The sequence below is a fragment of the Schistocerca gregaria genome, chromosome X (assembly GCF_023897955.1).
Source record: "Schistocerca gregaria isolate iqSchGreg1 chromosome X, iqSchGreg1.2, whole genome shotgun sequence".
In the NCBI taxonomy this organism is placed as follows: domain Eukaryota; kingdom Metazoa; phylum Arthropoda; class Insecta; order Orthoptera; family Acrididae; genus Schistocerca; species Schistocerca gregaria.
The window spans coordinates 618795644-618820849 of NC_064931.1; the positions used below are offsets into that span (position 1 = coordinate 618795644).

At 42.4% G+C, this 25206-nt stretch overlaps 1 protein-coding gene across 2 annotated transcripts in view; it reads left to right on the plus strand.

Moving 5' to 3' along the window:
- LOC126299075 (rho GTPase-activating protein 7) overlaps positions 1-25206 on the plus strand; it is a 1286633-nt gene that overhangs the window by 289218 nt on the left and 972209 nt on the right. The gene's annotated exons all lie outside the window — the stretch shown is intronic.

Consider the following 25206-nt stretch of genomic DNA (forward strand, 5'->3'; position numbering starts at 1 on the left):
ATTCTGATTAACAGTCGCAGTCCTCGCAACACATTCTATAATGGATGAAATTATTAAATATGTTACATGGACCTTTAACATTTAACCTTGTCGCCCTTGAGATTCATAGAAACTTCATACGTTGATTATTTCTCTCAATAGTCGGGCACGACGTTTCATCGATCCATACTGCCACATCCATATTCAGTGTCCGCTTATGTAATATACGATATTCGTAATGTCAGTTTGTATCTATTAAAAAACCTGTGGGTATGGCTGACATCTCGAAACGCCTCACTATTTATATGATAAATGATAAAGTACTCAAAAGTGCTTGTGGCTGGGTGTATTACTTGTTATTGTTCATCCTTCTAGACAGCGCCACGCCGAAACATCCTTAACACTGTGTCCCAAACATATTCAGTCGAATTCACGGAGACTGCATACTTCTCCCCGATTTTGCTAAGTCAGATGAGTTCCCATACACCTGGTTGAACATTTATTTATTAGCACCTTACCAACTACATTTTATGTCGATACGGAGAGACGAAATGCAAATTTTGAGCTATCTACGAGTATATATCAAATATACATAGAAGTGTTATTTTATTCATAGCTGCTAATTTTGCGGGAACAATTCACTCAATCTGTGGTTGTGATTTTAATTATCGGTTAAGTGCAATAAAAGATTCCAATTGAACAGCCGAAGACTGAATTTTATTTTGAAACAAAAGAAAGGAACATAGCAGTTTACATTACAAGATGTAAATGAAAGTTTACCGTCGGGACTAAGTCTCTAGTAAGTAATTGTAAAACAAAGCGTGGAAACGAGTAAAATGGATGCGAACTTTGTGTAAAGTACTGGAAATGGATTTACATATTTACACGTCTAGTTTGACAAGGATGGGACAGGTAATCGACCGTGGTCTCATAATAGGAGCTATACCGGCATTTGTCTAAGTAACTTAGGAAAACCACGGAAAATCTAAATCAGGACTGCCGGATCGAGATTAACGTTTCCATTCTTCGAATAAGAGGACAGTCTGTTTGAAATATCGCTACTCTATTCTGTTTGTCTCTAGTATACAATACTGTCTTATTTACATATGCTTGCAAATAAGTTATTCCATCGCGTAAAAAGTTAGTGCTGTACGGTTCACTCATTACTGAACATCAGTCAATGAACACACTAAACGGTGAAGATGACGTTTGGTTTCTATTTTGTGTTCTGCAACTTCCCATTTACGTACCTGAAAAATTGACTCAGCATCCATTCACCATGAGTAGAATGTTGAGTTCAGAAGCAGGATAAGATGTTACTATTATCCATGCCAGAGTTTTAATGTAAGGATTTACAGGATGCTAAGTAATCCTGCATTGTATATAATGTATTAGTTAACATGTGCTTTCTAAAAGCTTTTTTACATAATTTTGTTGTAGTATCTTTTTCAAATTTTAGGCAAAATGTTGTTCTATTTTATCCAATATTAGAAAATGCTGTTTTGATTTTTCTGTCTATTTTTCTTGGTAAAAATAAATTCAGTCTAGATCTTGTTTCATGGTCATGGACAGAGCTGACTGGTCAGTAATCGTAAAGGTTATTTTTATGTTCTTATCTGACTGGTAAATATACTATACGGTGTAACTGAAATCCCCAATCTTTTAAACAATTTTTTACAATGAGTTCAATGACAATATTTTTGTTATTATTCTTATTTCTCTTTCCTGTAGTTTGAAACGGTCTCTTAAACTGGCATATGGCCGAGAGAGCGGTGTGATGACCACATGTCCCTCCATATCTGCATGCAGTGAAACCTGTGGCCTGAGGATGACACGGCGTCCGGTCGGTACCGTTGGGCCTTCAAAGACGTGTTCGGACGGAGTTTAGTTTAGTTTGGAACCTGTATTCACATTTTACGCATTTATTCCTCAAACGTGAATTCCATAGCTAAGAACTGAGTACACGTACAAACAGTATGAAACTAAAAGGCCCTGCCAGTTACCCACTCATGAGAATACTCTAAGGGCAGCATGATCCTGAAATAAGTGATTTGCCATGAGCAACTAATGGTCACAAATGAATGTTCAGATTGTTGTGCATAATTTATAGCAATAAATGTCCGCCCCGGTAGCTGAGAGGTCAGCGCGACAGAATGTCGATCCTAACTACCCGGGTTCGATTCCCGGCTGGGTCGGGGATTTTCTGCGCTCAAGGACTGGGTGTTGTGTTGTCCTAATCATCATCATTTCATCGCCATCGACAAGCAAATCGCAGTAGTGGCGTCAAATCGAACGACTTGCACCCGGCACACGGTATACCCGACGGGAGGCTCTAGTCACACGATATTTACATAGCAATAAATAAATCTTCTAGCAGTTGTTCAAAGTAATTATCATCATTCCCACTTCGTGTATTACAATTTCTTATCTTCACGGGGTCGACATGTTATGTTCACATTTGGTACTGTGCGGGTCCTGAAATCACCACTTGTTGGGTGGTCTCATCGTTCTGAAAGGCACAATGGATCAATACAAGTAAGTTTCTATCCTTGGGGGCCATGTCCACCCGTACATGTAGTTAGATTTTCCTCGGCACGAAGTCATCTACCAGCAGGACAACGCAATCTGTCACACAGCTTTTGTGCATTTGCGCAGTTCGATAAATACCACCACGAGTTTCCCATTCACCCCTGGCCACCAAATTCGCCGCATTTAAAGCCAACTGAGGATCTATGGGACCACGTCGATCGAATTGTTCGCGCCATGGATTCTCAACCGAGAAACCTAGCGCAGGTGGTCCTGGTACTGAAGTCGCAATGGCTCCAAACCCCTGTCGGTACCTTGCAGGACCTTACTGACACTCTTCCTGCACGTCTCGTAGCAGTCTGCGCTGCAAAATGTAGTTATTCAGGATTTAGACAGGTTGTCACATTAACGTGACTGGATAGTGTATGACGTTAACGTCATTAGAGATGAAGTAAAATTTTGATTGTGGAACTATATCAGAGGAAATCGGGCTTGCTTTATTCAACAATACCGCTTCCGCATTTGGGTTATACGATGCCGGTGAAATACAGAAAACCTACAATGGCGTTCAAAATTAAAGCAACAAACGGAAATTTTGTAAGGTTGCGTTTATTTTGCCACAAAACACTATAAACAAGTGAGAACAGAGTAGAAACAATGTAAGGAATACAGAACGTAAACAACTGCAACGTGCACAACAGTAGACGAAAATATTCTTCGTTTTTTCGAACTTAACAGGTGTGCACACACATTTCGACAACTGGTTAATGTGTTCACTATTGGGTGTGACCATCTCCGGCAACAATACAGGCCTGACAGCGACGCACCATGCTACGAATAACCGCATCAAAATTATGTTGAGTCACTAACGCCCATTCTCCTTGCGGAGCTACTCGCAAACCTTGGAGAGTGGTTGGTGGATGCTGGCGTGATGCAACCCGTCTCGCTAGTGCATCCTCTATGATATTCAAATTGAGAGAGAGAGAGAGAAGGGAACGCCATGCACGCAGTTGCCAAGGAAACGTCAACCTCGTGCGCTATGAGGGCGAGCATTATCGTCCATCAGTAAGAATTCTGGGCACACAGCAACTCGCAACAACTGTACATGAAGTCCCAAGACCTCGTCACGATACCTTACAACAGTTAAACCTTTCCAATTCACCCGTACAGTTTTATGAAGAGATGTTCGAGTGATTAACATAATCCCTGCCCAAACCATTAGCGATCCTCCTCCATATCGGTCTCTTTCCACAGTGTTCGGGTCTCGAAATCATATTCCACTTTCCCTTCAGATGCGAGTCTTCAGACCAGATGGGGACTCATTTGTGAGAAGAACATTGGTCCACTGTTACACTGTCCATGTGCCATGGTGACGACTCCACTCTAGACGTTCCGTTCTGTGAAGACGCGTCTGAGGCACACACATCAGGTCTCCGATAATAAAGGTCACCCTATCGAAGCCTTCTCTACACCGTTTGCATCGATACAACACATCCAGTGGATTCTGCGAGATCAGATGCCAGTAGCCTCGTAGTACTAAGGCGGCACCATAGTGCCCTTACAGCCAAATAATGGTCCTTTCTTTCTGATACCTCACGTGGGCGGCCCTGCCCTGGTCTTCGGGATACAGTTTCGGTCTCTATAAACTGTCGCCACATCCGAGAAACAACAGAACGAGTCACGTTAAGCCATCGGGCCACGTGAGTTTTCGACTGTCGTGCTTCCATTCATTTTATGGCCCTCCACCGCAGAAAGTCTGATAGGTGTCTTCACAGTGCTACACTGCACCGTCTGTGACTGCACACAGCAACTGTGGACGTGGAACTACCCGGCGAACACTACTACGTTCGATAAGTGCCCTGGCGTCATTGTTCCGTTGACCGAAACGCCATCTTCCGTCCAGAACACGATTGTACGGACATTTGTTGGCAGTTTGTATGATCATATCGTGAATTAGACACGGGGAAACAGCTATTAGTTGTTTTAATTTTGGACACCACTGTATATAATTGAGTCGCCTAGATGCAAAACTGTCCATGTTCTCCATAACCGGTTTTGAGAAAAAGTGGGAAAACTGTTTTCAGTGGGTAAATACAAACTGCCCTACACTGTATGTTGTATACATAAGTATGGATTAGTACAAAACAATTTGGGCTATTGAAAAAAAAATCTGGAACTCGATGCATGTAAGATACAAGAAAAATAAAAATGGACTTGGACAGTTTTGAATCTGACTTTGCAGATGGCCACTTTTGCCTGCAACTGAAATGGACATGGACAGTTTTGAACCTGAGTAGTTGTACATGAGGAGAGGATATGGGGTGAACATAAAACTGTGTATTCAGTTTTAATTTCTTTTAATATTTCTGAAGGTGCATGGTGTAACAACTGACAAACTGCAATCCACTTAATACATCATATCTGGAACAGTGTCTTCATCTTCTCCTGCTAGGCACTCTGATTCAACTGATGCCCCTGACCCGCTGGAACCTAGTATTGTCGTGTACCACGGCAGGGATTCACGTTCCCTCCAGGACTCACTATCGTGTTTCTCGAGGAGTTTTGAAACATCCTCCAGTTTCTTTTCATTAATAGGAACAACCGTGTTCGTAATACAGCTCGAGTTTATGTGTCCTAAGTGTTTCCCACGTTTGCATACGGACACTGGTAGGTTGATTTCAGAATTATAATTAGGCTCCCACTGGACTTTTATAGCATTCTGAGAATGTGTATAACTTTCAGAATAAACAGCTGCAAGAGACCACACAAGTACAATGTTTACATGCTTATGGTAGCCATCTTGAATTAGTCACATGACCCCAGCCTTCAATGTGATTTGTCAAAAGGGAAAAGGCAAGTTTTGCACTAACTTACTGATGGACATGGACAGTTTTGAATCTAACCACGCTTTTCGTGACCTGTTTTCCATAGAACATGGAGAGCTTTGAGCATAAATAGCATTTCAAGCATGTGAAAAATGTCATGCTCTACAATCCAGAGTTGCCAACTCGATTTTTTTAAAAGGTGGACGTGGACAGTTTTGCATCCAAGCGACTCATATGGAGATAGCGATTTGAAGCCGCTCTAGTGTCTTCAGCGATTCTGCTCCCTCGCATCGGAAATGAGCCAATTCCTAAGACACTAGACTTTTGTTCAGATCGCCGTCCAGCCATCAAAATGTAGGTTTTAAGTGATTTCCCCAAATCGCTTCAGGCAACTATCTGGTGGTTCTTCGGCCGCGGTAGCCGTGCGGTTCTGGCGCTGCAGTCCGGAACCGCGGGGCTGCTACGGTCGCAGGTTCGAATCCTGCCTCGGGCATGGGTGTGTGTGATGTCCTTAGGTTAGTTAGGTTTAAGTAGTTCTAAGTTCTAGGGGACTTATGACCTAAGATGTTGAGTCCCATAGTGCTCAGAGCCATTTGAACCAATCTGATGGTTCCTTTGAAAGCGATAGGCCTCTACAAACCTTCCCCGATACGAGCTCGTGCTCCGTCTCTGATAACGCCATCGTCGACTGTAGCTTAAACCCTTCTTTCTTTTCTTTTTATTTCTGATTATTACGGAGCGCTAGAGGAATTCAGCGTCAGAACAGAAGCTGTGCCCACTGAAGAGCCAGAGAAAAGTAGCAGCAGACACTGCGTACCCCTGAATACGCGTCCCACATTGCGTGGACGGAAGCGGTAGCAGGAACAGTGATGAGTTGTCGATCGATGTGTACGCACTCTCCGGAAAGGACGCAGCGGCTCCGTGGGGATTAACAGTTCGCTGGCGCTCTGTCGGCACGCTCTGTCTACCGGACACCGTATCACAATACTGTCAACACACTTAGTTTACTGTTTTCAGTCGGTTATAGCACTCACATTTCTAACAGATTACTGCAACACATTCTGAGTTAAACATTAGAATCTACTAGAAACAAAATAATAATCTCCATGCATATCAACATAGGTTTCGATGGCATCAACAAGCGAAATTCAGCTCAGCTCGCGCTCTTTACACATGAAATTGTAGGTGCTGCCGACAAAGTAAATATGATTGATTCGGTGTTTCCACATTTTCGAAAATATTTTTATTCAGTCCCACATCGATGCAATCTAAAGAAAATAAGTTTATATGTGATATAGAATCAGATTAGAGTCTGAATCGAAAATTTCTTTACTGGCCAGATGCAAGACGTTATCTTGGGTGGAGGTAATCCTGCGAGTCCCAGAAAAATGTAATAAGTTTCATCGTATACATTAATGCCTTAGCAGCTTGTATTAGTTGCAATCGCAGGCTTTTGACAGATGATGCAGTTACCCAGGAAGAAATTCTATTCGATGAAAGCTTCAGTAATGTCCACTTAGATGTCGGAAAAGCATCAAAATGGTTCACAAAATTGACAACTTCCTCTTAAAGTACAGAACTCCCAAATTTATATATTTAACGAAACGTTAGAGCGTGGTATCCTTTGAATAACACTGCTAAGTACCATAGTTCAGTGAAACTTGGACCTGACCTTATACAGTGTAATACACAAGGTAACTGAAAGAAATACACAGTGAGACGAGGACTAATGACACATTTTGCTTAGAAAATAATTATGCTGTAAGTCACTGCGTTTTATGATGGACCCCTGGACATAACAAAAGGCGGTACATGGTTCTAAATAGGGTATGTGATCATCACGTACGGCATGAATGGTCTGCAACGTACGCCTCTGCTGCCACAACGTTGGAAAGTTTTCCTTGTGATAGAGCCTTCCATTCTTCCACCAGCGAGGTTGACACTGGTGCATGGTCGTTGGTGTATGTCGATGTTCTGCAGTAGGTCTCCCCAATGCATCACACATGTGCTCGATGGGATTTAAGTCGTGGAAATCTGCACGTCAGTCCGTTCGTCGAAAATCCTCTCGTTCCAAGAGGTGTCCACACGTGCATTTTGATTCAGTTGCTCATTGTCATTCAGAAAAATTAAGTCAGGGCTGAATGCACCAGTGAAATGACGCACATGGGGAAGGATACAGAGGTACGATATCGTTTATCTGTGGGCGTTCCACGTTCAGAGATATGGTGGTCAGTACACAGATGCAACATTATGCCTCCCCACGACATAACACATTCTAAATTTATGAATTGAAATGTAGAAGCTGACATATGTGACTGTCTGTTAATTCCACAAAATAGCTGTTCAGAAACCATCTAGCTCTTGAGCCCCCGGGCGTATCTACTTGAATAATAAATTGTTGCCACGCGGAGTGACGACGCGGTCTAAGGGCGTCATGTCACGGATTGCGCAGGCCCTTCCGGTGAAGGTTCAAGTCCTCTCTCGGGCATGGGTGTGTGTGTGTGTGTGTGTGTGTTGTCCTGCTTTTTCGTTTACATACAGAAATGCCGTCTGCTAGCACATTGTCGTTTTTCTGTGTTAGACTCTGATAATTTTCGTCTCCTTTTTAGATATTCTGATGCACTATGCATTTCTCACAAGTGCTCTGTTGTGTTGTGTTGTGAGAAATCCATAGTGCTGCAGGGCATCTAAAAAGTAGACGAGAATTATCAATGTCTAACACAGAAAAACAACGATGTGCTAGCAGACGGCATTTCCCGAGGCAAGCGGGAAAGCAGGCGAAAAATCACCGTAAGTACAAACCAACCTATTCTTAACGAAATGTTTTTCTATCTAAAAAGCAAATAAAAATGTAAATAAACTTAGTTACAGACCACTGATGTTGCTTTATCTCAATAAAGCGAACCGCGTCTGGAGAAAACATCGCGCATTTTTGTAGTTGCAACGCCGGATCAAAAATACCCCCACGAATTAAGGGACTTTGCCTGATAAAAAACATGAAGCACTTAACACATTATGAGATGGTAATGTAACTTCGTACACATACACACCATCGACGAGTATGTAAATGATTAGAGTTACAATGTTCTGTCAGAGGCAGATGAAACAACAGCGTGAATTATTGTTGTTCCGGTTTAGTGTTGTTACAAAACCCGGTAGGATGCATAAAAAGTGTGAATAGCGTCAGATGTTGTGTGTCACTGTAGACGACAAGGAAATAGCGCACACTTTTGTGATACAGCGTTATCAGTTCATGACGCAATTTGAGAGGGGCCTCATTTTAGCTCTCTATTTGGCCAGCTGGTCGCGTAGTACAGTATCCACATTTGTGGGCATTCGGATGTGGCAGTAGCCAGATGTTGGGCAGCATGTGCACGCGAGGGCACGTATATTCGTGTTCAAGATTCCTATTGACCATGTCTGACCATCACGAGGACGGATCACCGTATTGTGTATCCAACACATCGTAGCCCCTTCACATACATGCCTGGCATACGAGAAAAGTGGACTCTCCGGAACACTTCGCACCGCCACTCACTACTGATCGGAGACCCTCACCAGCTGGACGAGAGGAATTGACGTCCCATGCGAAGGCTGTCATTAGCACCAGAACACAAACGCGTGTGCTTGGAACGGTGCCAGGAAGCATGGACTGCTGCTGAGTATCGTCGCATTGTGTTCAGCGATGAATCTCTGTTCTACACTACCCCAGATGACCATGGTTGGGCCGGCCGTTGTGGTCGAGCGGTTCTAGGCGCTTCAGTATGGAACCGCGCGACCGCTACGGTCGCTGGTTCGAATCCTGCCTCGGACATGGATGTGTGTGATGTCCTTAGGTTAGTTAGGTTTAAGTAGTTCTAAGTTCTAGGGGACTGATGACCTCAGAAGTTTAGTCCCATAGTTCTCAGAGCCATTTGAACCATTTTGACCATCGTTGGCGAGTACGGTGGCTGCCTGGGGAGAGATCCAGTTCTTCCAATGTTTTGAACAGGAATGGTGGTGATACTTCTAGCCTCATGGTGTGGGGAGGCTTCGGTTATTACTACAGGTCTCGGTTGGTAGTGACTGAGGGATCCCTATTGAGACAACAGTACGTCACGAACATCTCGCGTCCTCGTGTGTAACCTCTCATATGAGAGTACTATGATGCCATTTTTCAACAGCATAATGCCCACCCGCACATGGCACGTATCTCTATTAACTGCCTGCGTGATACTGAGGTACTCCTGTGGTTAACAAGATCCCAAGGTAGCTGCTCAATGGAAAGAGTGTGGGACCAGCTAGAATGTCAACTCCGTCGATTTGCCAGCATAGAAGATATCGAGGACCAGTTACAGCAGTTATGGGCTCTTTGCCTCAGGTGAGGAAACCCCAGGTTTATGACACCCTTCACAAACGAATAGGAGCATGCATCCAGATCAGATGTGGTGCAACGTCGTACTGTTGTTAAGTTCTTCGTAAATTTGACTCGACATCATAATCACTGAAACGCCACCACATATCCCCTCGAACCGTGAAATTCCATTTCGTTTCTTCCTTTTTTTATAGTGTTTCACTTTTTTGTCAGGCAGAGTAAGTTGCAATAAAAATTATCCTCTGATACACGCTAAACTGTGATTCGAAGAAAATAGATTTTGTTTTACTTTACTTGTATACACTGGTACACCGTTCAATTATTTTTTATAAGATTCCATTTTGAAACAATATTTTCGAGGGATACTTAAAAGAACGGAAGAGTATTTGGAAGCTATTACTGTTTTTATACGATACAGATGGTTTTACTTTTTGACAGATTTAAAGAGCCCTTTAAAACAGGAGTATGATAATAAAAAATGGCTCAAATGGCTCTGAGCACTATGGGACTTAACTTCTGAGGTCATCAGTCCCCTAGAACTTAGAACAACTTAAACCTAACTAATCTAAGGACATCGCACACATCTATGCCCGAGGCAGGATTCGAAACTGCGACCGTAGCGGTCGCACGGTTCCAGACTGTAGCGCCTAGAACCGCTCGGCCACTCTGGCCGGCGAGTATGATTATTGTTCGTAGTTTAACTTTTTGGAAAAACGCACTGGATAGTAGGGGGAGATATACTGTCGTCGGTGTATTACCTCGAAAATGTAAGGCAACTGGCTGAAACCTAAAACGCTTAGAACCTTGCATACGTGTGTCTCGTTAAGAATATCACACTTTTTATTTGTTATTACGAGGGCGTGTTGAAAAATACCGTTTCCGAATTTTTATGTTAAAACTCTTAAACCTTTTTAAATAAAACAAACGTTGTTAACTTTCTACGTATTTATTCCTCATATCTGCATATTTGCAGCCCTTTGCCGCTAGAGGGCTCCGAATTATAGCGCGTAACATAGAGGTGTGTAATGTAAATATTTCGGTGCGTGAGAAACTGCGCGCTGTAATCGAGTGTGTTACGGCAGAAGAGTTCATCCAAATCTGGAGCACACTCTTCTTCAGTATAACAATGCCAGACCACACAAGAGCGCTGCGACATCTCTAACAATCTGGCGCTTGAATTGAAAGCCATCAAATATCTTCCATACAGTCTCGACTTGGCCCTATACGATTTTAATATGTTTCCAGAACTTAGTGAACACCTTCGTGGACTTCACTTTGACAGTGATGGAGCGTGGAGGCAGAGGTGACGTTGTGGCTCCGTCAACGAAGTGAAACATTCTACAGTGACGGTATCAACAAATTTGTCTCTCGTTGGGAGAAATGTGCTCGCCGCCTGTGTGACTATGTTGAGGAATAAATATGTAGATATGAAGAATAAAGATGTAGGATGTAGTTGTAAGATGTTAATAAAGTTTGTTTTAATCAAAAAGCTTTAAGAGTTTTCACAAAAAAAATTCTGAGACATTAGTTTTCAGCACGTCCTCGTAGAATGAGGACATAATGTCTTTGTAACTGATGACCTTCGTTCCCGTGCTACATCTCAGAATGATGAACGTGAGTAGGAGACTAGTCGTGTCGCAGTATAAAGAAAAGCGCAGTAGGGTTCAATTGCTCAACATGGTTAAAACCTGTACGGCGGTGGCAGTCTTGACCTTTACATTTACTCATTTCCTAACTTTTCGCTGCGAACAGTTATACTGCAAGCTTTCAAAAGAGTCATCTTACTCAACTCTTCTTTTTTTAAATAGAATTGGCAACGATGTATGATATATCTACATTGTTATAATATTGTCAAGACATCGGACATCTGTTTTTCTATATATTTTCACAAAAATGAAGTGCTCATTTGCATTTCGTTGACGATTAGAGGGAGAATGTAAGGTAACACAACAATTTCTATTTTTGGAAATATGTTTCTCTAAGTACAGCTGTGTTAATATACACTGCCTCAAGTACAATTGTCAACAACAGATGGCGCTGCGGTCTGGGAAACTCTATAGTACGATATTTTCCACATATCCACCATGCGTAGAAATAATATGGCGTAGTCTCTGAATGAAATTACCCGAAACCTTTGACAACGTGTCTGGCGGAATGGCTTCACATGCAGATGAGATGTACTGCTTCAGCTGTTCAATTGTTTCTGGATTCTGGCGGTACACCTGGTCTTTCAAGTGTCCCCACAGAAAGAAGTCACAGGGGTTCATGTCTGGCGAATAGGGAGGCCAATCCACGCCGCCTCCTGTATGTTTCGGATAGCCCAAAGCAATCACACGATCATCGAAATATTCATTCAGGAAATTAAAGACGTCGGCCGTGCGATGTGGCCGGGCACCATCTTGCATAAACCACGAGGTGTTCGCAGTGTCGTCTAAGGCAGTTTGTACCGCCACAAATTCACAAAGAATATCCAGATAGCGTGATGCAGTAATCGTTTCGGATCTGAAAAATGGGCCAATGATTCCTTTGGAAGAAATGGCGGCCCAGACCAGTACTTTTTGAGGATGCAGGGACGATGGGACTGCAACATGGGGCTTTTCGGTTCCCCATATGCGCCAGTTCTGTTTATTTACGAAGCCGTCCAGGTAAAAATAAGCTTCGTCAGTAAGCCAAATACTGCCCACATGCATATCGCCGTCATCAATCCTGTGCACTATATCGTTAGCGAATGTCTCTCGTGCAGCAATGGTAGCGTCGCTGAGGGGTTGCCGTGTTTGAATTTTGTATGGATAGAGGTGTAAACTCTGGCGCATGAGACGATACGTGGACGTTGGCGTCATTTGGACAGCAGCTACAGCACGGCGAACGGAAACCCGAGGCCGCTGTTGGATCACCTGCTGCACTAGCTGCGCGTTGCCCTCTGTGGTTGACGTACGTGGTTGCCCTACCTTTCCAGCACGTTCATCCGTCACGTTCCCAGTCCGTTGAAATTTTTCAAACAGATCCTTTATTGTATCGCTTTTCGGTCCTTTGGTTACATTAAATCTCCGTTGAAAACTTCGTCTTGTTGCAATAACACTGTGTTCTAGGCGGTGGAATTCCAACACCAGAAAAATCCTCTGTTCTAAGGAATAAACCATGTTGTCCACAGCACACTTGCACGTTGTGAACAGCTCACGCTTACAGCAGAAAGACGACGTACAGAATGGCGCACCCACAGACTGCATTGTGTTCTATATCTTTCACATCACTTGCAGCGCCATCTGTTGTTGAAAATTGTAACTACTGTAATTTCGAAAGTTTGTCCGCCTGAAAATGTACGTTGTCCCAAGCATATTGCAACAAACGGTGTATTTCTATCGCTGCTCGTTTAGTTTTTATTGCCGTTTCAAATATACCGGTCAATTTTGAAACACCCTGTAAATGCTTAGCTGTTTGCTGGGTATCACCTCATCACCTCTCTACTGTTGGATACACAGTAGATTCTTTATCGACTTGTTCATCAAATGGTTCTGAGCTCTATGGAACGTAACTGCTAAGGTCATCAGTCTCCTAAAACTTAGAACCACTTAAACCTAACTAACCTAAGGACATCACACACATCCATGCCCGAGGCAGGATTCGTACCTGCCACCGTAGCGGTCGCGCGGTTCCAGACTGTAGCGCCGAGAACCGCTCGGCCACCTCGGCCGGCGACTTGTACATCTGTTGTTTTAGATTCGTTAACAGTCAAACATCGACTGTAGGCAAATGAAGAGTTTCGCTAATAAATGGTCTTGCTGAGTGACAAAAAATAAAATAAAAGTCTCTGAGCACTATGGACTTAACATCTGTGGTCATCAGTCCCCTAGAACGTAGAACTACTTAAACCTAACTAACCTAAGGATATCATACATATCCATGCCCGAGGCAGGATTCGAACCTGCGTCCGTAGCGGTCACGCGGTTCCAGACTGAAGCGCCTAGAACCGCACGGCTACACCGGCCGGCCGCTGAGTGACAGTCAAATATTTGTATTTTTAAATAATTTGCATTTATTTGTTTGTTTTCGTTCGAGCTTGGCTACATGTTGCTATTAAATTAAAATGTTAAATTAAAAATAAAGTTAGTAGTACCTAAACAAATTAGACATAGAAGCGGTACATACTAGTTCTGTGGAGGGTAAGCCGTAAACAGTCTAACTGGACACTAGGACAACTGCTCGCTTGCGCAGTGCCGTGCACGTGTTGTGGGAGTCCTTGTGTTTCTTGTAACAGAAACCACTGGGAAAGTGTTTGACACTTGTCTTATCGCTCAGGACGTATTGGTACTGAGAGTCGGTCACCAAACTCCGCTTCAGCAAAAGGAAGCCTGTGTCTACCCATCTTCTTTGTCAACGATATATTACGTCAGTTCTGATGCTGAGGCCCACGAAGGGTAGGACACGGTTCTCCCCCTCGCCTTCTATGAGGAGACACTGGGACGAGATACGTTTAAAGGCGGCTATGTTACTGTTGTCTACAAACAATATTTAATAATAAACTTAATGCCACTCTTTGTGCTAGTGGCAAGACTGAATAAAAAAGAGAGACAGACTGTTGTACACAATACTTTTACACGTTTTGTCAAGATGGTGTGTGCTGGATACGATGCAGACGTCTCATGAAATGTGAAGCAACCATCGTAGTGGTTCGCCACAAAATCTGTGTACTTCTTGCATTTTTAAGCATCACGAGTGACAAACGTTACATATGACCACTCTAGCTTCACAAACGTTGACATTAATTCTCTGAATAGTTCCGTGCGCTTGTGTGTATTAAGAAAAATAAAAGTACAAATTTCAGAGACGCTTATGCTCAGTTTAACTTACTGTTCTGGTAAAGTCGTGTGTCAGGACATACAAGACCAAAATACAAAGAATGTGCTAAATGCTTCATGTATAAAGGATCATAGAAGTTCTGCTTCTATGTCGATTTCCGTATAATGTTTTAATACTGTCACTATTAAAAAATACTATTGGTACATGTACATGAGAATTTATTTAGCGATGATAAATTTGTGTCTTTTGCTACAGCGCAACTAACAGATTAAATATATAATTATGCTCTCAATATTTGTTACGTAAATTCTATGTCTCTATTATAATGCAGATAACTGTATCGCACTAATGGCATTAATTTTCGTTTTTCATCTTTGTTTTTCGTCATACGTTCTCTTTGGTGCCCGCTACTAAAGGGAACTCGGAGGACGTAGTGGCATGTAGCGTATGTTCCGTTATATCTGTGTGACGACAGTGCTATACAGTTTACAAACAGCTGCTAGATAAGAGAATACATAATTATGTGTCGTTAGAGTAACATGTGCTGCTGGAAACTACTTTTTCTGTAGCTGGAGTAAAAATGGTTCAAATGGCTCTGAGCACTATGTTGCTTAACTTCTAAGGTCATCAGTCCCCTAGAACCTAGAAATACTTAAAGCTATCTAACCTAAGGACACCACACACATCCATGCCCGAGGCAGGATTCGAACCTGCGACCGTAGCGGTCGTGCAGTTCCAGACTGTAGCGCTTAGAACCGCTCGGCCACTCCGGCCGGCTAGCTGGACTAAATGGGATCGTTACATCCCCTTTATCTTACATCTGCAATCGAAAATGAAAGTATGCAACAAATACTTCTGGAAGATGCCAGTTATTTTGGCTGTTATAAGCGACTGTGCGTAAACGGGTGTTGTGGGGCCTTGGTATGACATTATAAGAGCAAACGCTGACTCGGATTACCTGGTACGTTTGTGGACCACAATCAGTTAGTTCCTTCAAATTAATTTTCGTATCGTCGGATTTAAACAGATGGCTGCCATCCATTAGAGAAAGATGAATAATATGATTAATTATGAGCTGCTAGCTACTGGCACATTACTTACACATGGTCAGCTTTGTCTTATTATTCTACCATACCGTTAGCTACGTGAAGTCCCTTATGCAGATATAACTTTGTAAATTATACTAGGCAGATGAATTCCTCAAATTAGAAACAGAAAATTAAAATATATTTAAGGTACAGCAAACAACTGGCGTTTTTCAAACAATGACAATTTTCGTGGAACGGAAATGATCTCTCTTTAAGCGAGTTTTATTGTTTGTTTATATAATAGTCGGTAGGCAGCTTTACACGTGACTTGCGCGTCACCTGGCTACTTATGATTATGTAACTCAGTGCCTCTACAATTAGCCTTAGTAAATACACGAGTAGGTAGAATTTAAATTAAAAAACACTCAAGTTTAATCGCTGGAGAGTTGTCTAGTCCAACATTTGTTCTTTAATGAAGTTTGTTGTCAGCAGACCAACAACATTAGAAAATGAACGTAATATTAAAAAATTATTGTTAGAAGGAAGAAAGCTAGATCTGTACTACCTCAAGTGAATTGAATCTCGAGCAGAAAGGAATGGAATACAACACTAGAAGACTCCTTGAGTCTGTGCGCTGTAATGAAGTACCTGACTGACAGACGTAGTGTCTTACAGTACAGAAACAGAAAGCCTTTTCCCCAAACTCCATATATACCGTGGAAAAATTCATGAATAGAATTAAGAAGTCAATTACAGACACTTAAATTGCCAACATGTAGCCATATTTATTCTTCTTACGTTTAGGTCAGTTGGGGACCACATTGCTATAGCCATGCCTTTCCAAGACTTTGCATTGCTCGTTTCTTTGTTCAGCCTATGAGTTACCTGTTTTCGATTTTGGATCTTCTTGGAAACGCTGGTACATGGGCTATGGGGCGAGTAGCTAATTGTATATTTCGGTAGAAACATGGTGTCCTTCATGTGAGAAAACGTCTACAGGACAACAAAATTTTAAAATATTTTGCGTAGTTCAGGTACCCCATGGACAGTAGTTTTACGTTTTGAGAACGATACAAACCTGTATAAATCAACCCGAAGGTATTGTACGTGGCAAGGGAGTTACTAAGGTCTGACGTTCTGTCGTTGAATCGATATTCTTTCCCCAGCTATTCGTTGTGAGCAGACACCCTCCACAAAGAGACAACATACCGTAACAGAGCATGCTCTTTTCTTAAAAAACTATTTATTGCCACAGACCGATGTGGTTAAGAGAGTGGTGGGGCTTAAATATCCCTCTGGCCATCCAAATGTAAATTTTTCCGTGGGTTCGTTAAAATCTCGTTATGCGGATTCTGGGATGGTTGTTTTGAAAAGGGCACTGTCGATTTACTTCCCCATTTTGGTCAGTGAGAGCTTCTGCTCAATCAGAAATGCAAATCTTAGCCACCTTTAATGACCTCGTGGTTTGAGGCAACATGTCACGAATTGCGCGGTCGCCCTCGCCGGAGGTTCGAGTCCTCCCTCGGGCATGTTTGTGTACATTGTTCTTAGAGTAAGTTACTTTAAGTAGTGTGTGAGTTTAGGGACCGATGATTTCAGCATTTTGATCCCTCAGAAATTCACACACATTGGAACATTGCTAATCTTGTATTTATTTTTTGCCTTAGAAGAGAAAAAGTCACATTCTAAAAATTATTACACTTCTGTAAACTAAAGGATGTTTTAGATTTATAGTGACGTCTAAAATTGGTTAAGAGATGAAGCGATTGGACATTGCTGGTAGGAAAGGGGATATCACAGCAGACCACCAATACCCTGATATGAAAGCAAAATATATGAAAAGTGTAGGGCTTAATGTAACGATGACGACGGGGTAGAGGCGGTCTTTCAACTTAGAGAAACAATCTACAACGGCGTAACTGCATCAGCCCTCAACTATAGAAAGGTCGTTTCAACGTCTGACATTTTGGATACGGAAATCGCAGACCTTCAGAAGAGGGCAGACCTAGTGGTCCCAAATGTGAGTTATATAATGCAACATTCAAATGATATAAATGGTGGAATTTAGATACACATTCGAGCTGCCAATTTATACTGGAGTTCGATTTATTCGGATGAAAGTAACATCATAAAAGTAAAATCCCATGAGATACTTAAATTGTCATAAATTTAGAAAACACTACCGTGGACTGTACAATAATATGCGGAAAGAATGGATCGGTGCTCATACCGAAGGGCCGAAATGCATCGCCATTGACTCGTGTGAAAATTTTTCGCATAAACATCGAATATGGTGAAGCGAGTAATCTATGTTACTGGAAGAAAACAATACGAAATCTGAATGTCATCAAAAGAGTATCACATGCTGAGACGAGCAAGACACGCAAGTCTCTTTAGCCTTCTGTATTTGCAACTTAGTTTGCGATCGATATCTAGAACAACACTTGGAAAACGAGTGTATTAATGCAGTCTCAGGAAATGGACGCTAACACAACCAAAATGCTCACACCCCTGTGCCTGCAGAACGAAAGTTTACTGGTGATTACAAATCAGTTTCAGCAGTCAGTAAAGTTCCTGAATCTGAAGCAGCAAAGTAGTTTGAAGGGAAACAAGCAAAAATATTTTGCCTGAGACTACATTTGCACCGTATAACGGAAATGAGGAAATTTAACATCAGGAAATCATGACACAGAACATGCAACCTATAAGAGATCTATGACTTAAGGTGACGGAAATTGACGACTGCGTAAGCTAACATGCCTCTCCTTCTAATTCTGATTCTCCATCTCGTAGAAGGTAAGATGCAGTTAAAACAACTCAATCACTTATTTGTCACCCAGAGAGCATCCGGAGGGAGAGGCTTTTTGCTGCCTTGTTTCACCATTACGATGAAACATTCCTGCTTGCAAGAGATTTTGGTACACTTAAAGTGCTATTGGGATCTTCGTCAAAGCAAGGGGCTGGAATCATTATGTGTATATCAGAATAGCCATGTCTTGTAAATACTGGTGTGAAACACACACTTTAGCTCTTCAACGTGGACGGTCTCCACCGCTGATCTCATATTCTGCTTTCATGCCCTTACAGATAGTGCTCAGCGAGAAGTAGTCGGTACTTGCATTTACATGACCACTTCCCGCCTGGCCTCCTTAAGCAAAGCGTTCTTAGCTAGTTCTAACTGTGTAGAGTTTTACTACGTGTACAGTGCTGGATTACGTAGCGACAGTGAGGCTCGGCAGAATGAATGACTGTGCAAGTCAGCGTTTCTCATCCTGTGGAAATATTGCCGTGAGGTGTGATGTATACATTATGGCGTAGCTACAGGTCGACAGTTCAACGTGACCACCAGCAATATCCTACAACTTTCAGTTTAGTGTAAATAGCAGAACTCTGCAATATTCGCTAACTTTCACATGAATAACGGTACACGCAGACTTCTGGGTATACATGTTACGTCCCGAGGGATAACGGGATGGAGAGAGGAACGGCATCCAACCACCTCTGAAGCGAAACGTGTCAAATTCGTTAATAACTATTCCGACCCTGCGCTGATACCGGACAAAGACATGAGAAAATGAAGAAGAATATGTTTCGAGACTCGTGGAGGGCAAATACGCAAGTAGACTTATCCTGCACATGGCGACAGCATTTACTATCCACATTAGGTTCTCATATCCACTCTAGTTATCGGATTTAGTGCCCTCTGACTTGCATCTGTTCGCATATCCGAAACAATTTGTAGCCGGAAAATGTTTTGAATAACATGAAGAGGTTACGTCATCCGTAAAATAGGTATTTTGCGAACTTTCCAGAGTCGAACTGCAGGAAAGGCACTTATTCACAGAAACAAGTTGGTAAAATGGAAGCATTGTCCACTTTTCACTTTGTTCTTACGTGTCTCCTCTTACTGAGACTAAAAGAGTAACTTCATGCTCTAACAACCCTACCACAACAAAGGTCAAAATTTTAATAACGATTGTGGTGTTGCTCACGCTGCTAAATACTGCATTATCGGGCAACAACAGTCATATGATGTGGCAGGTGTCATTAGAGCACAGTTAATAAAGTCATTTCATGTAATAATCAAAAAACTAGGCACTCATCTTTTCGTGTTTCCCACGCTGGTCTCGTCGTAAAATCATTGCTTAATCGTTGAAAATCTAGGTGGTTATGATTCCAAGTTCGGATGCAAAGAGGCCTAGGTTTTATTCTGCTATATTCAAAAGTTTTGTAGATGCGCTTTTCAAACCATTCTTGGAGATTACACTTTTGTTGGACAATGGTGATGTAAAAAAATAATCAGCACTCCGTAATTAAGTTACACTTCCTTTTAACTGCTTTTATTGCAATATCACACGACACACTAAACATCACTTCACAATACAAAACATAGAGGGTGTTTCAAAAATGACCGGTATATTTGAAACGGCAATACAAACTAAACGAGCAGCGATAGAAATACACCGTTTGTTGCAATATGCTTGGGACAACAGTACATTTTCAGGTAGACAAACTTTCGAAATTACAGTAGTTACAATTGTCAACAACAGATGGCGCTGCGGTCTGGGAAACTCTATAGTACAATATTTTCCACATATCCACCATGCGTAGCAATAATATGGCGTAGTCTCTGAATGAAATTACCCGAAGCCTTTAACAACGTGTCTGGCGGAATGGCTTCACATGCAGATGAGATGTACTGCTTCAGCTGTTCAATTGTTTCTGGATTCTGGCGGTACACCTGGTCTTTCAAGTGTCCCCACAGAAAGAAGTCACAGGGGTTCATGTCTGGCGAATAGGGAGGCCAATCCATGCCGCCTCCTGTATGTTTCGGATAGCCCAAAGCAATCACACAATCATCGAAATATTCATTCAGGAAATTAAAGACGTCGGCCGTGCGATGTGGCCGGGCACCATCTTGCATAAACCACGAGGTGTTCGCAGTGTCGTCTAAGGCAGTTTGTACCGCCACAAATTCACGAAGAATGTCCAGATAGCGTGATGCAGTAATCGTTTCGGATCTGAAAAATGGGCCAATGATTCCTTTGGAAGAAATGGCGGCCCAGACCAGTACTTTTTGAGGATGCAGGGACGATGGGACTGCAACATGGGGCTTTTCGGTTCCCCATATGCGCCAGTTCTGTTTATTGACGAAGCCGTCCAGGTAAAAATAAGCTTCGCCAGTAAACCAAATGCTGCCCACATGCATATCGCCGTCATCAATCCTGTGCACTATATCGTTAGCGAATGTCTCTCGTGCAGCAATGGTAGCGTCGCTGAGGGGTTGCCGCGTTTGAATTTTGTATGGATAGAGGTGTAAACTCTGGCGCATGAGACGATACGTGGACGTTGGCGTCATTTGGACCGCAGCTGCAACACGGCGAACGTTAACCCGAGGCCGCTGTTGGATCACCTGTTGCACTAGCTGCATGTTGCCCTCTGTGGTTGCCGTACGCGGTCGCCCTACCTTTCCAGCACCTTCATCCGTCACGTTCCCACTCCGTTGAAATTTTTCAAACAGATCCTTTATTGTATCGCTTTTCGGTCCTTTGGTTACATTAAACCTCCGTTGAAAACTTCGTCTTGTTGCAACAACACTGTGTTCTAGGCGGTGGAATTTCAATACCAGAAAAATCCTCTGTTCTAAGGAATAAACCATGTTGTCCACAGCACACTTGCACGTTGTGAACAGCTCACGCTTACAGCAGAAAGACGACGTACAGAATGGCGCACCCACAGACTGCGTTGTCTTCTATATCTTTCACATCACTTGCAGCGCCATCTGTTGTTGAAAATTGTAACTACTGTAATTTCGAAAGCTTGTCCGCCGGAAATGTATTGTTGTTCCAAGCATATTGCAACAAACGGTGTATTTCTATCGCTGCTCGTCTAGTTTTTATTGCCGTTTCAAATATACCGGTCATTTTTGAAACACCCTGTACTTGAAAACATCTTCCTCACAGTCACCGTTAAAGTTCACATTTTATAAGCTAAAGACAATATTCGTCTTTCCAACATGACGTCCACGATTTGACTTTTTTAGGTCCGACTCTCTAACAAGTTATCAACTAACTAATAATCGCTTACGCGCCTAAAAATCAGAGTTACAAGCACGTCAAAGATCATAGTGACAAAAGAAAGAATACACATAAGAATAATATCATTGCAATATAAACATATCGATGTATCACAAATGAAATCAAATCTGAATGTTGTCTCAGTAATATGTTAAGTAGGTAACAGAAAAACAGTAGAATATTACTGGTATCGAGAGGTTCAGCTGAGGTGCCGTAATGGTTACGTAAGTCAATTATCATTACAATGCAACATTCGGCCACATAATTTGTGTATTGCTCATGCATTTAGATACTGCTATCAGGTAATCCTTCTTCATCCTCGCCGTATCAGTCTGTCGGTTGTGGACAGTCTGTACGACTGTGTGACTGTCAGGGGTCCTTGTCTGCGGACAACTTGCGCAAGTTGTGGCGGCCTTCTGCAGCAGCGCGAGACCGAACTGAATTCAGTTACGGCTCGCCGAACATCCCCAGCTGCTTTTTTATCTACTCAGTGTTCTTCGAGACAAACTCTGCTGTTTGGCTGTTTTCCTCAGGAAAATACATCTCACAGTCATAAGTAGCACACTATGGTCATCTTGAGAGTTTCCACTCTTCCGAAATCCAATCCCATCTTCTTCAGCATACTGTGATTCAGAAATGCCTCCTCGTGTTATTGCACGATAATAAGTTTGATTGTATTTAGACACAAGAGCCCTGAGTTACATGAACAAATAAATACTTTGTGGCACCTCTCGATGTACCTATATGTAGTTTTCATCTTTGTCCGATGATCCTAATGAAAATTTGTCTTAAGGTTCCTAAATTAATTACATCGAGTTACGGAATGTTTCCTTCATCCGTACTTCATCTACATCTACATCTATACTCTGCGAACCACTGTGAAAAGCGTGGCAGAGGATACGTCCTATTGTACCAGTTATTGCAGAATTTTCCCGTTGATTGAAACTTCCTGGCAGATTAAAACTGTGTGCCCGACCTAGACCTGAACTCGGGACCTTTGCCTTACGCGGGCAAGTGCTCTACCATCTGAGCTACCGAAGCACGACTCACGCCCGGTACTCACAGCTTTACTTCTGCCAGTATCTCGTCTCCTACCTAGGAGTCGTGCTTCGGTAGCTCAGATGGTAGAGCACTTGCCCGCGAAAGGCAAAGGTCCCGAGTTCGAGTCTCTGTCGGGCACACAGTTTTAATCTGCCAGGAAGTTTCATATCAGCGCACACTTCGCTGCAGAGTGAAAATCTCATTCTGTTCCCGTTGATTGTTTGAATGCCTCATTGCGGGCTGTAATAAATCTAATCTACTCCTCATGATCCCTATGAGGACGATATGTAGGAGGTTGTAGTTTAATCCTAGAGTCATCGTTTGAAGCCGGTTCTTCAAACTTTGCCAGCAGATTTTCTCAGCATAGGTACCTGGATTCGGTTAAGAATGATTTTGAAGTAATAGGCTTAACATCAGAAGAGGCACCAATGTTAGCACTGAATACGGGATCATGGAGGAATTTTATAAGGAGGGACTATACTCCAGACTGAACGCTGAAAGGCATAATCAGTCTTAAATGATGATGATGAGTTTCCGTCTATCTTCAAGTGTCTGGCAGTTCAGTTCTTTCAACATCTATGTGAACTCTCCTGTGGGTCAAACAAACCCGTGACCATTCGTGCTGCTCTTCCCTGTTCACGTTCAACATCTCCTTTTTGATATGGATCCCACGCTAAAAACTTAACTCCGGCCGAACAGACCTCGACAGGCCCAGCGTTACCGGCTGACCGCCACGTCATCGTCAGCAGATCATGCCGTTGCGGAGGGCAGGTGCTCAGCACACAGCTGTCCAGATCGTTGTACACAGTCCAGCCCATTTGGTACTTTATTTATGACCAGCTACTAAGTTCTTCCACAGTTTCCTCTGCTTCTTATGAAATTACTGTATCCCATGAGCGTACGCTGATACTGAAATAGGAACAAATTTTAATACGTCCTGTCCAACGCCCCTTCGTCATGGAATATTTGTTGAGGTATTATACATTTCAGGAAGAACGTTGAGGTCATGGAAGATAACTTCGTTCCGTTCACACTCCCTCTGAAGAGGCCACGGAAGGCCCAATGGTAGCGACCGAGCGTCGTGTCAACCTCAGAAGACAGGCGTCACCGGATGCGAATGTGGAGGGGGATGTAGTCAGATACACGCAACTCTCCCGGTCGTTCTCAGTTTTCGTCAATGGAACCGCTACTTATCAAATAAGTAGCTCCTCAGTTTGCCTCACAAGCGCTAAGTGCACCTTGCTTGTCAACAACGCTCGGCAGACCCGGATGGTCACCTGTCCAATGTATCACCCCAGTTATAGAATCCATAATGAACACCGTTTTGTTGCAAAAAGAAATTAAAAAAGTCAGTCATCGTGACAGTGATGACAGCTACTGACAACAAAATTTACACTCTAGATAGTTTGATTAATAAGAATGTTATGTAAATACTAATGCTTATCATAAAGAAAGGACTGAATGAAAGAATACCATATGATACGAAACAGAAAATTTAAAGAAAGATTTCAAAAAAATATTATTTACGAAGGTTTAAGCCCAGATCATTAACTGACCAAAGATAACGTTTCTCTGAGAAGAGAGTTGTAGCCGCATAGAGCTGTAAGTTCGCTGTGGCTACAATGTAACTCGGCAATGGAGATGTTAACGTCACTTCTCTCTTGTACTCTTGCAATAGTAGTACGCATGTTAAGCGCTACTGGATTGTTTTAAAACCAATCTCAAGTTTAAATTTTTACGGTTGGAAGTATTGGTCAGAAGTCGAACTGAAGTAAAATCATCTTTACCGTTCAGACAGATAACGGGATAGTTGATATATGTGACAGAAAAATGACTCGTGTGATTGATGATTTGTGATAGGACTTAGCCTTCGTGATACTTAATAGTCACGAACATCAAAGGACACAGAAAGAGACTGTCACCGACATAAACACAATTATTAGACTTGAGCAGGCAACAGATAAACGCAATCACGAAGAACTTACCATTGCGTCGTGTTATCAGATGCTATCGTCAGAGTCAGAATTGCTGACGCTAACAGACGAAACTACCTGAATGAAAAATCGGTGTGTGCTCAGTGTAGGGACAAATCATTACGAAGAACAGTAAACTTTAATTCGACTTTAATTCTTTGTGTCGCATACATCATTTAATAGACGTTTAAAGTGTATTTGTGGAATTAGCTGATTCTTCGGATAACATAAAAGTGAAAAGTGATTTAGTGACAAGGTAACTGTAAACAGCAATAAGTTTACATCGAAATACGACGCATTCTGAACATTGCTCAAGGGTACTTTATCTCTGGAATTACGTCATGTAGTTGTTGCATACGCGACGTAGCGACGCCTTGACGATGGAGTAATAATTAACAACTCAATATTCTCACAAAAATCATGATGTGACATCGGCTTGGGTGATGGAATGAAAATTCAAGTAATTAAATTTTCAAAGTTTGAATACCCATTCTCAAACCGGGAATAAGAACTACAGTCAGCAAGTTCGCGTAAGCTGAAAAGTCTGTCGCGAACACACAAAGGACTTTTGGTTATCATTTCAGATCAAGGGAGTCATCGCGTTAT